The sequence below is a fragment of the Schistocerca americana genome, chromosome X (assembly GCF_021461395.2).
Source record: "Schistocerca americana isolate TAMUIC-IGC-003095 chromosome X, iqSchAmer2.1, whole genome shotgun sequence".
Taxonomy (NCBI): domain Eukaryota; kingdom Metazoa; phylum Arthropoda; class Insecta; order Orthoptera; family Acrididae; genus Schistocerca; species Schistocerca americana.
This window is the reverse complement of record NC_060130.1, coordinates 602,564,475-602,578,241: the sequence shown is the minus strand read 5'-3', so window position 1 is coordinate 602,578,241 and position 13,767 is coordinate 602,564,475. Positions and strand designations below refer to the sequence as shown.

The 13,767-nt window shown below is 42.0% G+C and overlaps 1 pseudogene; it reads right to left on the bottom strand.

Moving 5' to 3' along the window:
* Positions 1–7,632: 7,632 nt before the first annotated feature.
* LOC124557058 lies at positions 7,633–7,750 on the bottom strand (annotated as a pseudogene).
* Between the last annotated feature and the right edge of the window lie 6,017 nt (positions 7,751–13,767).

Genomic DNA, 13,767 nt, shown 5'->3' with positions numbered 1-13,767 from the left:
CGAAGAATTAAAAATTATGAAAGAAACTTCACAAATGATAACAGTACAGAAATAGATAGGTGAGCAAACTGCTGACGTCTGAGCAGTATGTAAATGTGAACTTCTACGGTGTATTCCAGATGAATGTAAAGGTAACTACGGTTTCACACACCATCACAAAAATTGTGTGTGGACAATTCGTCACACCGAGATTGAAAGGAGGAAGATTAACGTGATACCACATCACAACACGAATGAGATTTTACATGTAACCATAGCTTCAAGAATTATTCCAGAGTTTCGAACTACGGTCACGCACTGTCCGAACCTTCATTCTTAGGCTTGCACGTAAACACGAACATCCATAAGATACATAAAACATTTGTTGCTTCGAAAGATATAAAATGAACTTATTAGATGGTATCAAAATTCTGTCTTTACGAAACAAACCGTAAGTGATCACTTACCGAGCCCAATACTGTACTAAAAAATGGTTCAAATGGCTCTGAGCACTATGGGACTTAACATCTGAGGGCATCAGTCCCCTAGAACTTAGAATTACTTAAACCTAACTAACATAAGGACAACGCACACATCCATGCCCGAGGCAGGATTCGAACCTGCGACCGTAGCAGTCCCGCGGTTCCGGACTGCAGCGCCTAGAACCGCACGGCCACCGCGGCCGGCCAATACTATACAATAACTTTTATACTCAAAGAAACAATTTCCAATTAGTGAAGCTTGAAATTGTCGGCGAGGAGACGGCGGTCTTAACATAATTTATGAAATAAAATTTTTAACGCCTAAACCGCAATTTTCTCCCATATGCCATTAAAGCACGATAATTAGTTTCGGTTGCTTTCTGTAACATCTTCAGATCGCCCAAACAGTAAACAAGCGGCGAATATGCTGTAAAAACTACTATCACTAGCTGCAGTAATGCAGCTGTATGTATTCGTGTTGTGGGCCAATAGAACTGCAACACTGTGTAGTTACAAACTTGACCGTGAGGGATCGAGGATGTAAAGCATAATGACGGTAATTAACCGATTTTATCCCACTGTCGCATTTTTTGAACAAAAGTTTGTAATTTTTGTGTGTACATGGATTTTGATTTTTAGTAAGTTTGTCACACTGTTGGCCTTCTTCATGCTCTTTGCTTTTACAAAAAACTGCCAGTTGTGCTGCGAGCATCTGCATAGCAACATTGTTGGTACTGTAGTAATTGGTGTTTATGGAAAAATGAGTACAAGGAAAGGGTAAGTGAGTTTTGCTATTTTTGACAGTGGATAACGCTGTTATAGTTTCTAAATATGACGTATAAATACAAGAATGATAGTGTGTGTGTGTTCTTTGTTCATATCTGTTATCAACAATGGGTTATAATGCATTATAGCTGAGTGTTCCATTTTTGGAACAGTTGGATTGAATGGTTGAATTGAAATAACAGTAAAACACCTACATTTTATGTTGACTGCCGATGAAATTATAGCATTACTGGAAGAGGATATTGATTTTTCTGATGCTGATTTATTCATAAATCCCCCTGATGACCCATGGGGGTCAGATGAAGATTCAGGTGACGAGTGTGAAAGTGATATAAATCATCTAAGTGGCAACCAGCTAAGATCTGTTGCAGAAGCAAAGGCTACAACAAAGGTATTGTGATGGGGCAATTGTTACCCAAGAGGTAAATATTAGATAATACTATGAATTGGAGATTTTGATTAGGAAATACGCTTATTAGAATTTTCTAAGTTATTTATCTGTATCTGTGTAAATATTATTTATGGTGTCTAGAAAGTTGATGTTTTACATTACAGGTAGGTCCTAGAGAGTCTAATGAGCCATGATGTTCAACTTCTGGTGCTGCCCATATTGATAGTGTTCTCAGTCCAAAATGTTCTACATACAATACTATTCTTGTTCCCTGCAGAAGAAAGAGGGCTAATAGGAGATGGATTCAGAATGATATAAATGAAGTGCAGGTGAAGACGTGGACCCTTCCAGAACAAATGTCACCAGTACAGCTATTTGAACTGTTTTATGATGACATTATTGTGAGCACACTAGCCAGTTACACAAATATTTACGCTCATCATCAGGGAGATACAATATTCAATGTGTCAAGTGCAGAAATAAGAGTATTGTTGACCATATTTCGTCTGACACGTTACAACCCTTTACCAAGATATAGAATGGACTGGGAAATGAGCAAGGATTGCCATAATCTAGCTATGACAAAAGCAATGCCAAGGGAAAGATTTGAAAAATTTGTGGTAACAACAGCTTATCCAAAGATGACAGATTTTCAGAAGTGAGACCCATTTGGAAACTCTTGAATGATATGTGGCTAAGAGCTTTCAATAACGAAAGACTGCTATGTATTGATGAGGACATGAATCCGTATTATGGTAGACATGGAACAAAACAACATATGGCAGGAAAACCAGTTAGGTTTAGTTATAAAGTTTGGTGTCTTTGCACAAGACTAAGGTACCTAGTTCAAGCTGAACCATACCAGGGGTGATGCAACAGGAAACACAAGACCTGAGCTTGGTGTAGGTGGTTCAGTTGTGTTAGACCTAGTATCAAAACTTCCATTTGAGAATGAACAGACATTTGCTTTCTTTTTTAATAACGTTTTTACTTCGTTGCCACTTCTGGATGCACTAAAAGGAAAGGGTTGCACTGGAAGAGGAACAATTTTCTCAAATAGAACAGGGGGTGCTCCTCTGCAAGACCTTCATAAAATGAAAAAAGCTCCAAGAGGAACATATGACCAAGTAACCGATAATAAATCTGGATTGACTGTGGTTCGCTACGATGACAACAGCAATGTTACCATCGCCTCAAACAGAAGTGGAGTTCCACCAACTGAACAATCCAAACGATACAGCTGGAGTGACAAATAGTCCATTGATATAATTACTCCTGCTGCAGTTCTTCGCTACAACACTTAAATGGGAGGAGTGGACAGACTTGATGAAAATATTGGAAAATACAAGATTAATTTCAGAACGAAGAAATGGTACTACCAACTTCTTGCGTTTCCATTAAATGCATCAATAAACAATGCTTGGTTGCTGTATAGACAAACAGTACAGTGTCAGGTTTCACAAGGTATATGGTCAACTGCTACTTTCAAAAGTGCAGCTCACGACAGTCACCTGCCCATCCAGCGCGAAATCAAAAAGCCTTCATAAAAGGCGTTCAATGATGTACGCTATGACGCACAAGACCATCTGATTGTACTATTAGACGAACAACTAAGCTGTGGCCAGTGCAAGAAGAACACAACAAAACAACGCAAGAAATGTAAAATTCCTGTGCATGCAAATTGTTTTGTGTAGTTTCGTACAAACTAAAGTTGAAACTGAACTTACTAAAATACAGTGTAATTTTGTTTATTCATTATTTAGTTATATATTCACATTTTGTATAATCTGTAAACAAGCTGTATAAAATATGTAGTGAGAAAAATAAATGTAAACAAGAAAAATTTACGTTCATTTCTCACAGTATTATATGCACGGTACCTGTACCCTCCCATTCCCACTGTTCCATTTCTTGAACGTCCATTTCTTGTACTAAATATATTGTTACAATCATGAAAGCGGTATTTCTGGTTTATCTACACTCCAAACATAAGATTTAAACAGGAATCCGTGAAAGATTTGAATGACAAACATTCCTGGGACCAAATGGGTTAAGAAGGCGAATGGCATTAGTAGAAATTGCATCTTAAACCCATTATTTGCAAATTGTACAGCAGGTATTGTAGTGATAGCGGTACATGCAGTGGTTACAAGAATTGTCAGCTGTTCCATAGACTGAATTACAAAGGAGCGACCGAGCTTGGAGTAAAAGTAGTCATCTTTATAAAATTTGCTCAAGTTGAAGAATAAAAATGAAATACCTAAAGCCCAATCAATCTGGCACGACACTTCAAAACTAAGTGGGACGGTTGGGATTCTGGCATTTCACTTTTGCTCTTCAACCTGTGCAAACTTCATAAAGATGACAATTTTGTACCCCAAGCTGTGTCACTCCTTTGTGAGCCAGGCTACGGAACAGTTACAGTTGTTGTAGCCGTTACATATATTGTTCTTACTATAACACCTGTTGTACAGTTGCAACTAATGGGCTTTTGCTGCACTTTTTACTAATGCAACTGACAATTTGCCTCCTTTGCTATCCAACCTGGCTCGCTCACGATGAAAACCAATTGCAATATGACTCAGACACCATATCTGTAAGATGCGAAAAATGGCAATTGACTTTGAATAACTAAATGTGCGAGGTCATCCACATGAGTCGGTTACACAATAAATCGCAGAAATCTAAAAGTTATTATTTGATCCAAATACCTAGGAATTAAAATTACGAGCAACTTCAACTGGAACGATCACTTAGATAATATGTGGGAAAGGCAAATCAAAGACTGCGTTTTATTAGCAAAACACTCAGAAGATGCAACAGGTCTACTAAAGAGACAGCCTACACTACGCTAGTCCGTTCTCTACTAGAGTACTGTTGTGCTTCATGGGATCCGTGACAAGTAGTGTTGACAGAGAACATCGAAAAAGTCCAACGAAAGCCAGCTCGTTTTGTATCATCACGAAGTAGAGGAGTTTCACGGATATGATAAGCGAGTAGGGGGTGGCAGTCGCTGTGCCGAGATCTTTTCACAAAATTTCAATCACCAATTTCCTCCTCTGAATGCAAAAATATTTTAGCGTCGTCAACATGTATAGGGAGAAATGATCATAGTAATAAAATAAGAGAAATCAGGGCTCGTAAGGAGATATTTAAGTGTTCATTTTTCCCACCCGCTGTTCGAGAGTGGAACGCTAGAGAAATAGTTTGATCGTGTTCCGAAGAACCCTCCGACAGACACTTAAATGTGATTACCAGACTAATCATGCGATGTAAATGTAGATGAAGTAATATGTTGCCTAACTCTAGTTGGAACGTGTGTTCTCGGAATCTCAATAGCAACGGCATCTATGCTACTGAATGAACATTATCAGACGACCTCACTCAGATTAAAAATTTTCTGGGAATGTCGTATACAAGTTTTGATATATCTTTTCTATGGAAGAATCAAGCATTCTGAAACAGGATACAAAACTGCGGCAAGCTTTACCACCAGGAGATCGTCTTTTAATTACTCTTTGATTTTTAGCCACAGGTAAGAGAATAAACACTTAAATATCAAATAAAATAAATATTTGTTGTCCGTAGCTACATTTGGACTTATTTTACTGAATTCATATTTGGTGATAGTTTTCACTCGCCCATGTATCCCTTGCGAGTTAGTGTCTACCAAGTCTGATATCATTCTGGAATGCTGTGCGACTCTATTTGAGTGTCTGATAGAGAAATTTTGATATTTCATAAGCTCACTCAAATACACTGATGTGTAAAACTGAGCCCGCATCTCGTGGTCGTGCGGTAGCGTTCTCGCTTCCCACGCCCGGGTTCCCGGGTTCGATTCCCGGCGGGGTCAGGGATTTTCTCTGCCTCGTGATGGCTGGGTGTTGTGTGCTGTCCTTAGGTTAGTTAGGTTTAAGTAGTTCTAAGTTCTAGGGGACTGATGACCATAGTTGTTAAGTCCCATAGTGCTCAGAGCCATTTGTGTAAAACTGAAGAACGAAAATATCTTTCGCATGATGTGTAACTGCCAAATAACATAGCTCAATGAAGATTGGACGGTACACAGAAAGAACTGCTACAGTATAATACAGAAAGCAGCTGAAAGGATTACGCAATGAGACAAACAAGAATGATACTTTTATTAAAAAACAATAATTACATCGAAGTCAACGGGATTTACGACGGTCTCCTGGACATTACAAAGGCAGGACATGGTTCCTAATAGGGTATTTATTTATTTATTTATCCTGACAGGATGTGTGATCACTGCGGACAGCAATGCATGCTGTGCAACCTGCACCAATGTTGGCCACATGGTTGGTAAGGAGTTATTGTGGTAGACCGTTCCATTTCTCCACCAGGGCTGTTGGTAAGTCCTGGATGGTTGTGTGAACATGCTGAAATACGTCTCCCCAACATATCCCACACTGGCTCGATGAGATTTAAGTCGTTGAAAGGGGATGGCCAGTTCATTCACTGAATATCTGCTCGTTCCAAGAGGTCCTTCACCTGCGCAGTTCGATGCGGATCTTATCGTCACCCATAAAAGTGTACTGAGAGCCGAACGTATCCCTGGAAAGACAAAAATATGGAAGGAGTATAGTGTCACAATAACATTGACTGGTGAGTTTACTGTGTTAAAAGATTTGGAGATCAGTATGTACATGCAACATTATGCCTCCCCACATTCTATCGTCTGAATAATGGAGGTATGAGCATACGGCGACAAAGACCCTATTGTTCTCCTTAAGTAAATGAACCGGCCAATTGGCCTTATGAAAACAAACTGCTACCTTGGGTTCTTCTTTTGTTCATTTAGGACGTAATGAATGGGCAGTAACTGTCATTATAATTACAATTAATGGTACATAATCGTAATTATAATTACCGTAATTTATAGGCAAGAAGGCGGTCGAGTATTACACTTGCACCCATTTTTATTGAGGTGCCCAAATGCTTTTAGCGTAAAGTGATAACTGTCATTACAAAGATAGTAATTTATGACCCAAAAATTAACATCTCCCCTCCCCCACTGGTGCATTGTGCTACTATTGGTCCAACCGTCACGAGTGCCCCCATTACTGCCCCCAGAAACCTGAGAGGAGACTTGGCTTTCTTAGTCTATACCTCGCTCGGGCAACAGCACCACCATGAAGCGTCAGAGATCATCCACCGCCTGCAAGGAGAATAGAAGTTAGAAGACTGTTTGATTCGATTGTAATTGTTAACTCCTCCATCTCTCTCTCATTATTATTATTATTATTTGACATTTGGTAGTATTTTGTTTCTCTTACAGTCAGCAGACTCATGATGATAATGCAGTCGACCAGCCTGATTTATAGGAGCGATTAGATTTTCCACAGTACTTACCAGTTTTGCCAGACTTCAGATTTCCACCGCCTGTTTCGTCCATCTTTGAGCCTCCAGTGTAGCAGCAGTAGCAATGGTCCACCCGCAACGTATCACAGGACAATATAAAGAACTGTTCTTGTATGGCCACGTGTTTCATCTATCAGCGACGTCAGCACCATGTTACCTCACATAATAAAGTGTTTCCATTGGCAGTTATGTACAGTCTAAATATGGGTAGTAGTAAGTGTGTAGTTGTCTGAGTGTCCTCTCGTCATGACTTCAGTACTCTAGTAACGTTTAAAAATTCTCAGTTTAGCGGTAAGAATGTTATGCTTTCATCATATGAGTTGTGGCAGTTAGGTGAGAATTTCTCAAAGGCGGCTTCTCTGTGTTACTGGGCTGTCACACAGTGTGTGTTGATTTAAAAACTAAACTCCGTCCGATCAGGCCTTGGAAGGCCCAATGGTACGGACCGGCCGCCGTGTCATCCTCAGCCCACAGGCGTCACTGGATGTGGGTATGGAGGGGCATGTGTTCAGCACACCACTCTCCCGGCCGTATGTCAGTTTACGAGACCGGATCCGCTACTTCTCAATCAAGTAGCTCCTCAGTTTACCTCACAAGGGGTGAGTGCACCCTGCTTACCAACAGTACTCGGCAGACCGGGTGGTCACCCATCCAAGTGCTAGCCCAGCCCGACAGCGCTTAACTTCGGTGATCTGACGGGAACCGGTGTTACTACTGCGGCAAGGCCGTTGGCAGTGTGTGTTAATGGCTATCCAAAAACAATTAAAATTTACAACGATGAGGATAGGGTAGAGTAGAACCGTTTACAGGAGGCAACATTCAGGAACTTGATGCGTGTTCGTTCTGATGTGCAGTGTGCAGTGAATGACAAAGTTGTGTCGTGGGATTATGTGAGCAGATTTTTTGGCAATGTTTGGTACCTGTTTCTGGATGGTACACCTTCTTCTGGATATCAGACCCACAAGCTCCAAACTCCACAAACAATTCCCCTGGTCTTTCATCAGGCCGATAACCCTCTTGTTTTAAGGTGTAATACCTTAAGGATTATCGGCCTCATGTCCAGATGTGTAGAATTTTTCGGGTTTGCACCTAAGTACTTCATACTAATCACTACTTTTCACCCAGAAGATAAACCTCTCTGTATCCGTACAAAATAACTTCGGATCAGAGAATTTCGGCTTCGCAAACTGAAAGTGAAATCGGTACAGGTGGAGTTTGGAAACGTCAAGTGTACACATACCAACATAAAAACATTTTCTGAACTCTGTCTAAACCTTAGCCATCCCCAGAACGACTAATCCTGATTGAAGATTGTGGTCCATTTAGAATTTTGTCTGCCGATATAATCTTTTACGCCATACCGTTTCTCTGAGTGGCGAACTACATAAATTTGTCGGTGGCTTCTCACAGTCTCGACGATTTTTCCGAAAATAGCGTTATTCGTTAATGTAAAGAATCTTTCTCAAAGTCACGCGGTGCGAGAGCCTTCTCTTCGGTATTAACATCAATGTACTCCCTCAACCAGGGTGACTGCTTGAAGCAGATGCCGCAGGCGACTCTAATCAGACTCATTTGTAAACTGAAGCCCTGCTGGAGGTTTCTGTAGTGTTTAATGTACATCTGATTTTCCCACTGCGTCGTCATCAGCTTGAGGACACAACCATTGCATGGGACTGGGTGCTCTGGACATAGTGGCAAATCGCTGTGCTGGTCATGTAAACTAGCAGGATATTCCCTGTCTGCCTCTACGACGTATCCTTCGCTAGAATTCGCTGGCACACCCACGAAATCATCTAACCTTGCAGATGTCTTTTCACTGAATAGTTATCGAAACTCTCCAACAGGCAGATACTGTTGCATGGTGTATCTGTTTAAGTTTTTAACATCAATGTACATCATGTTCCTTTCATCCTCAGATGCTTTGAACTATCCACCCATTCAAGAGTTATTTTCCATTGCATGCCTATGCACACATTGGCAAAGTTCCGCATGAATCCTGTGTTCGAAAGACAGTGGCATGTTAACATTGGTCAATTATTTGTAATTACTGTGAATGATCTGAGTGTGACCGAATATATATGATACTTATTTCTATATTTAAATATTGTTGTAATACACTCCTGGAAATTGAAATAAGAACACCGTGAATTCATTGTCCCAGGAAGGGGAAACTTTATTGACACATTCCTGGGGTCAGATACATCACATGATCACACTGACAGAACCACAGGCACATAGACACAGGCAACAGAGCATGCACAATGTCGGCACTAGTACAGTGTATATCCACCTTTCGCAACAATGCAGGCTGCTATTCTCCCATGGAGACGATCGTAGAGATGCTGGATGTAGTCCTGTGGAACGGCTTGCCATGCCATTTCCACCTGGCGCCTCAGTTGGACCAGCGTTCGTGCTGGACGTGCAGACCGCGTGAGACGACGCTTCATCCAGTCCCAAACATGCTCAATGGGGGACAGATCCGGAGATCTTGCTGGCGAGGGTAGTTGACTTACACCTTCTAGAGCACGTTGGGTGGCACGGGATACATGCGGACGTGCATTGTCCTGTTGGAACAGCAAGTTCCCTTGCCGGTCTAGGAATGGTAGAACGATTGGTTCGATGACGGTTTGGATGTACCGTGCACTATTCAGTGTCCCCTCGACGATCACCAGTGGTGCACAGCCAGTGTAGGAGATCGCTCCCCACACCATGATGCCGGGTGTTGGCCCTGTGTGCCTCGGTCGTATGCAGTCCTGATTGTGGCGCTCACCTGCACGGCACCAAACACGCATACGACCATCATTGGCACCAAGGCAGAAGCGACTCTCATCGCTGAAGACGACACGTCTCCATTCGTCCCTCCATTCACGCCTGTCGCGACGCCACTGGAGGCGGGCTGCACGATGTTGGGGCGTGAGCGGAAGACGGCCTAACGGTGTGCGGGACCGTAGCCCAGCTTCATGGAGACGGTTGCGAATGGTCCTCGCCGATACCCCAGGAGCAACAGTGTCCCTAATTTGCTGGGAAGTGGCGGTGCGGTCCCCTACGGCACTGCGTAGGATCCTACGGTCTTGGCGTGCATCCGTGCGTCGCTGCGGTCCGGTCCCAGGTCGACGGGCACGTGCACCTTCCGCCGACCACTGGCGACAACATCGATGTACTGTGGAGACCTCACGCCCCACGTGTTGAGCAATTCGGCGGTACGTCCACCCGGCCTCCCGCATGCCCACTATACGCCCTCGCTCAAAGTCCGTCAACTGCACATACGGTTCACGTCCACGCTGTCGCGGCATGCTACCAGTGTTAAAGACTGCGATGGAGCTCCGTATGCCACGGCAAACTGGCTGACACTGACGGCGGCGGTGCACAAATGCTGCGTAGCTAGCGCCATTCGACGGCCAACACCGCGGTTCCTGGTGTGTCCGCTGTGCCGTGCGTGTGATCATTGCTTGTACAGCCCTCTCGCAGTGTCCGGAGCAAGTATGGTGGGTCTGACACACTGGTGTCAATGTGTTCTTTTTTCCATTTCCAGGAGTGTGTATTAGTTTGGTCTGGTAAGTCGTTAAGTTTAGTCAAATCATGTCTTTAGAACTTAAGGACGATGCACTGCAAGAAATTTAACCCCAAACACTGAAAACTATGGCCACACAGTGACCGAAATCTGGATATGAATTAACATTATTTGCGACTGACTGCTGTGCTCTTTATCGCTCGAAATAAATACGGTCGGTGGACACATCCGTTTCCACGTGGAATAAAACTTGATATTAATGGACGTTCGACCTTTGTATCACACCTTGGAAGGACTGCTTGACATTCTTGCAAACTTATCCGTAACAAAAAAATACAGAGTTATTCTAAATGATGGACTCATTTTCAAAAATTCGTATGTATTCAAGTACAAATCCAAAATGAATAAGCTTTATACCAATGAAAGGAGGAAGTTTCAAATTATTTGGCGAGCGGCGGGGGGCGGGCGGTGATGGTTTCAGAAGCGGCCGGTAGAGTTCTCGCGACAATAGGACCGTAATTGCGTTTCACTGTCAGTTGTGAGTGAGATGGCGACTGTGAAGCGCAAGGTTTTCCGCGTTCTTGAGTTCACGAAAAGTGAGCCGCAAATTGCAGTGCAGTGGGCATTTAGTACCAAATTCGGTATTCAACCACCAACCCGCAAAAGCATTAGCCGTTGGTTTAAGCAGTAAACAGACAGTGAGTGTGTGCACAGGAAAAAGCACAGACCGACCGCATGTGTCAGAGGATAATGTCCGACGGATTCAAGAAAGTTTTGTGGGTAGTCGCAGTAAGCCTACCGATAGATCCACTCACGAGTACCCCAACCATTTGTGTGGAAAGTTCTAAGATGGCGTTTGCTGTACAAGCCCTACCGATTACAACTTTTGCAGGCTCTGAACCCCAAATGACAAAGAGAAGCGTCTCTCATTTTCTGGTTATGTGCTAGCAAAGATGGAGGCTGACACATTTCTACAGCGTGTAATTTTTAGTGATGAAGTGATGTTCCACCTTAGTAAAAAAGTCAACAGACAAAATGTTCGCATATGGGGTTTGGAAAATCCACATTCACCATGGCAACACGAAAGAGTCTCACCGAAGATCAATGTGTTCTGTGCCATTTCCCGTACGAAGGTTTATGGACCATTTTTCTTTGCGGAAAAAACTGAAATGGGAATCACTTAGCTGGACATGTTGGAACAATGGCTGTTCCCTAAAGTTATGAAAGATTCTCAGGACTTCATTTTCCATCTGGATGAAGCTCCAGCCCACTGGCACCATAATGCATGAGACTTTTTGAATGGCTCCCTGCCTCAGCTTTGGATCGGTCGCAGGGGACGTGATCCCCCCATCGGAGGTTCGAGTCCTGTCTTGGACATGGGTGTGTGTGTTGTCCTTAGCGTAAATTAGTTTATGTTCGATTAAGTAGTGTGTGAGCCTAGGGGCCAATGACCTCAGCAGTTTGGTCCCACAGGAACTTACCACGAATTTCCAATTTCTAGAGGACTTAAGATCAGGTTCTGCATTTCTGACCACCAAGATCTCTTGATCTCACACCCTGCGACTATTTGTTATGGGGCTATGTGAAGGAAGCTGTTTACATTCCGCATCTACCAACCACTCTGAACCAGGTCACTGCTGCTGTGCACTCAGTAACAGCAGATACACTTTCGCGTGTGTGGGACGAGTTTGACTACCACGTTGATGTTTGCCGTGCAGTCAACAGTGGCCACATTGAATATTTATAACTTTTATCACATTTCTAATTATTAAATAATTATTAAAAACTAATTAATTATAAAGTATTAAATTTATTAAATTGATATCAACCATTATGAAAGAAACCTTTGAAACTTCCTCTTTTCATTGATATAAAGCTTGCTAATTTTGGATTTGTACTTTAATAAATATGAAAATCTAAAAATGGGTCCATCATTTAGAATAACCCTGTATAGTGACACAGCTACATACTGGTACACGTTTTGTGTAACAGAAACTACTCTCAGCAATCCCCCATACCACTATAAATTAATTGAGTGTCATGTTATCTATGTTTACTTAATAAATGTGTTTCAAATTCAGATTGTTTTTTTTTGAAAGCGATAATAAGGTTCGTATTATCCCTGATCATCTGCTTCAGAATCCTTGACTACATCTGGCTCAAAAAAAAGAGACATTGGTTTTCATATTATGACCAAAGCAGAAACGTTTCCATATCAAATTCCTGTTTCCATACCTCATCATGGTTTACCACTGCAACACTGGTTTTACTTTCTCAGTTGGTGGAACATTGCTTCTTTCACTGAACATCTGGTACATTACTCGATCGATATTATGCAGAATCCCTTGCAATACCAGATATTTGGGCTGAAATAATGTTTCTGAAAATATGTATTCATGTTCGAAGTGAACTTCCTCAGTCTGTATTAACAGTGATTGAACAATGTTAGTCTTACTGCAGTCAGAAGGACCAATAATTGAAGTATGCAAGTTTCAGGGAAAGAGTAATCAATTTCTTTTCTTCGTCTTAGTATCAGCTTCATTGCAGGACTGGTCGGTTACTGAAGAAGTCCTTGTGACGAGGATGTTTTGTCTACTCAGCCATGGTGGTGACTACAGGTTTAGAACAGCATGCACGTGCTTTTATAAAGAAAGAAAAGATATATTGAACTTACATTTTTGTTTTTTTCCTTTATAAATTCTTATTTAGATGGGGATAAATATACATGCTTAAATATGCTGATACTTCAGTGCCCATATCAGTGACGGCTGGCTCATACATATTCCCAAAAGTCGATGCACAACTTGCGTCATACAACTGAGCGCTGATTTGTTCACACAGATTAAGATAGTGGCACGCCAACTTAGTCAAATTCGTCCATATTTTCTCGAAGAATCGGTACATGCATGGTAGTAAGTTTAGTTACCTGTCTACAGCATAGTGAATTGCTTAACTGACATGCATTCAATTTTTAAATGTCTTCTTCTTTTTGTTATAAATTTTAATCATGCCTGGGAAGTCCCCTGATACAACTGTATGGTCACCTAGTATCACTCAGGGAACTGGACCAGCGATAATCTGCATCAAAGTTTCACAAAGGCAAATCCACTCATCGAGGTATATTATGATTTTGTCATCACTATATCAAGGAAGACATCATGGGTAGAACTCATGATCTGAGCGCATCCCTACGTTAACATGTTTGCAGTCACTCATGTTTAAACTGTAGGTGGTGTTAT